The sequence below is a fragment of the Panthera pardus genome, unplaced genomic scaffold, assembly GCF_024362965.1.
Source record: "Panthera pardus isolate Hobbes unplaced genomic scaffold, ASM2436296v1 HiC_scaffold_27, whole genome shotgun sequence".
In the NCBI taxonomy this organism is placed as follows: domain Eukaryota; kingdom Metazoa; phylum Chordata; class Mammalia; order Carnivora; family Felidae; genus Panthera; species Panthera pardus.
The window spans coordinates 51,354,485-51,358,438 of NW_026526843.1; the positions used below are offsets into that span (position 1 = coordinate 51,354,485).

Below are 3,954 nucleotides of genomic sequence, written 5' to 3' on the forward strand. Positions count from 1 at the left end.
AGTGAAGCTATCAGGTCCTAAGATTTACTGTGTTGGAGGTTTTTGATTACATATTCAATCTCCTTGTACAATATAGGTCTATTCAGAGTTTCTACTTGAGTCACATTTGGTAGTTGGTGTGTTTTTAGGAATTTATCCATTTCCTCTAGGTTATCTTTTTTTTTTTTTTTTTTTTTTGGTGTAGAATTGCTCCTGCTATTGTTTTTTAATCCTTTTATTTTAACAAAATTGTTAGTATTGTTCTCACATTAATATCTGACCTTAGTAATTTTAATTAACTTTCTTTTCCCTTAGTAAAACTAGCTAAAGTTTTGTCAGTTTCACTATAGTTTCATTCCATTGTGATGAGAAAAGAAACTCAAAGCCTGGGCTCCCAATTCCTGCCACTTCATGAGAGAGAGTACAGAGGAGCAGGAGGTGGCACCTGTAGTGGTTGAGGGGGCTTGAGCAGTGTGAGAGCTCACGGGTTGGTGGGACTTCGGCATGGTGGGCTGCAGGACCTGAGCCCTGCCTCATGGGGAGGCAGCCTGGTGGCCAATAATGGGAACAGAGTGGGACTGCCACCACACCATGCTGTGAGTGCTGAACCACCACCCCTTCTTCCTTACTGTTGCTTCAGCCCTCCACAAAGTGCCAGGCCACTTGGAAACATGGCTCTGGAACAGCTTTGCGTGGTTCTCAAAGTGTTGTTAATAGCAATACTTGTAGTGGAAGGGATTGGAGTGGAAGGAACCAAGAAGGTTTCCTCAAATGTCGGGTGATCCTTGAGTGTCCACTTATTTATGAGAAGAGCACTAAAATCTGATAATTAGCTATATGCAAGTATAGAAAGGATAAGTTTTATGTGGCCCTCACTGATGGACAAAATGTTGGAATTAAGCATGTTCCTGCAACCCAGTGTACCATTTGGGTTCCAATCAGCAATGGAGGTCATTTTACTTCATCAAATTATCCTGAATCTTATCCACCAAACAAGGAGTGTTCCTACATTTTGGAAGTTGTTCCATGTCAAAGAATAGAGTTGGCTTTTGATGAACATTATATAGAACTATCGTTTGGATGTCAGTTTGACCACTTGAAAGTTCGAGACAGGCCATTTTGTTTCTCTCCCCTTACAGTTTGTTACTGTGGTGTGAAAAGCCCTCCACTAATTAGATCAACAGAGATATTTGTGTGGATTAAATTTAATTCTTATGAAGTACTTGAAGGATTGGGATTTCAGGCAAAATATTCATTTATTCCAGATCCAGACTTTACTTACCTAGAGGGTATTTTAAATTCCATCCCAGATTGCCAGTTTTAGCTCTTGGGAGCTGATAGAATGTATGTTCCAGTCAGGTAGAAAAGAAGAAACAACAAAGCCTGGCCAAGTAGTTGATTGCATAAGGACAATTAAAGCTACTCCAAAAGCCAAGAATTATTTGAGACTTCTAGATTACACCTAAATTAATGCAATAGAAAATTTGTTGCAGTTTATCATGGAGGCAGTTCTATTAAAAATCTGAAGGATAAGTTTTGCAGTACTGTGGCCAATGATATAATGCTGAAAATAGGAGTTGGAGTGATCCGAATGTGGGAGAACTAAGGTGGTCAACTAAGCAGGTTCAGTATGCTCTTTACTTCTTTGTGAAACCTGCTTGTACAGTTAGCTCTTTCTTTTCCCAAAGCAACATGTGCACCAATAATTCCTTAATCTGTAATGGTGTTCAGAATTGTGCATGCCCTTGGATGAAAATTATTGTGAATAAAGAAACAAGCAGGACTATTAGAACAAATCACTAAAACTCATGGAACAATTAGTGGCATTACAACAAGGGTTGTCTTTCTCCTTGTCATTATTTAAATTTTAGTACAAGTGAAACATCTTCAAAAACGGCCATGGCTTTCAAAACTGCTTTTAATAAAACTAGATTTCAGGAAGTGTTTGATCCTCCTCATTATGAACTGTTTTCACTAAAGGCAAAGAAATTTCTGCAGACCTAGCCAACTTGTCAGAAGAACTGGACAACTACCAGAAGATGCAGTGCTCTTCCACTGCCTCTCGGTGCATTTATGACCATCACTGAGGATTTCAAGCACCCAATATCAAACAAACAAGACCAATCTGAATTCCACTGAACTGCCTTTCACTAATGATTTTGCACAACCACAGACAATGAAAAAATTTAATAGCACCTTCAAAAAAGAGTAGATACACTTTCAAACAGGCAGGTGAGTGCCCTTAACAGGCCCTAAAAGACAGAGTAATGGAAGAGATTCCTTGTGAAATTTACTTTAATGGGCAAGAAGATTCTGGAAAGGCATCCATATCAATGGATTTTTAATCTTCTACTAAAGGGGATATTAAGTTATTGCATATGTTTGTATGTAGCCTACAGAGCACCATACTGCTCAGCAGCCAACCCATTCAAAACTAGAAAGACCATCATTTCCCATTAACGTACTGTAATGGTGAAGTTTCTATTATTTCAGGCAGTCTATAAGTTAAACTAACCAAGGAACTTACTCCATTCAGTGAAAAAAAATAATAATAATTCATTTCTTGGTGTCACATAAACTAAGTACCAGTTAAATAGCATTTGAAGAGGGAAATGGCTGTGCAGAACCAAGCTCAAACTGCCTGTTAGTCTTAGCAACAGGAATTCATACTGCTCTTGATTGATACAACTTGTCAATATTTTGATCCCACAATAAGATTGAAAGTAAGATTTTTCTTTACATTTCTTTTTGTTTTTCTTTTCTATAAATTTAACTTGTTTTATAAGTCAGTGATTTTACCATTTCAGTTAATTACACAAATATAAATCGTTAATGTACCAAACATATTTCAATATAGGCATCTGTTCTAGAATTTGTCAAAATATAACTAGTTACTGTGTAAATGTCAATGAAGACCCAGAGTTGTGTTACATCCATCTGTTTCTTCTTGACTCATTTTTATACTATTGACTTTTAATTACTGGATCTTGAGTATTTACTTTGTGAACAGTAGATGATATGATTATGACCTTTAAGTCATATATATATTCTTACTTATACTAGAAGATTTAATAATCCTAGAACTTATGCACCCTTTCCAGTTACAACTAAAAACTGGAAAAAGATTAAAACCTCCAGAAATCCTTTGAAATTTCCAAAATTTGGTCACATTCAGTGATAGCCCATTCATTCCTGTGAGCAAAATAATTTAATTAATTTTGGGGGAGGCCTGTAATTATATTTATTTCTAGTATTTCTCATCACCATATTTGTGTTTCCTATTATTTTTATAAGAAGATGAATTTTCTTCCTTTGTATTGGTATATCATATGGCATATTGTAACCAAGGTTGTATGAGAGTTGAAGGAAAATTCCAAAGAAACTATAAAAGCCTTCAGGTTGCTTCTTACTTGGTACAATATATTTTTCTATTTTTTTAATATGAAATTTATTGTCAAATTAGTTTCCATACAAAACCCAGTGTTCATCCCAACAGGTGCCCTCCTCAATGCCCATCACCCACTTTCACTCCCTCCCATCCCCATCAACCCTCAGTTTATTCAGTTTTTTTTTAAATTTTTTTTAATGTTTATTTATTTTTGAGAGAGAGGGAGACAGAGCACGAGCAGGGGAGGAGCAGAGAGAGAAGGAGACACAGAATCTGAAACAGGCTCCAGGCTCTGAGCTGTCAGTACAGAGCCCGACGCGGAGCTCGAACTCACAAATCATGAGATCATGACCTGAGCCAAAGCCGGACGCTCAACCGACTGAGCCACCCAGGCACCCCTATTCACAGTTTTTAAGACTATTTTATGGTTTGCCTCCTTCCCTCTCTGTAACTATTTTTCCCCCTTCTCCTACCCTATGGTCTTCTGTTAAGTTTCTCAATATCCAGATAAGCATGAAAACATATGGTATCTGTCTTCCTCTGAATGACTTGTTTCACTTAGCATAACACTCTCCAGTTCCATTCAC

General features: G+C 37.2%; 1 pseudogene; it reads left to right on the forward strand.

Annotated features, from left to right (window-relative positions):
* Nucleotides 1-650: 650 nt before the first annotated feature.
* On the forward strand, nt 651-2,324 carry LOC109258457 (neuropilin and tolloid-like protein 2; annotated as a pseudogene).
* Nucleotides 2,325-3,954: the final 1,630 nt, after the last annotated feature.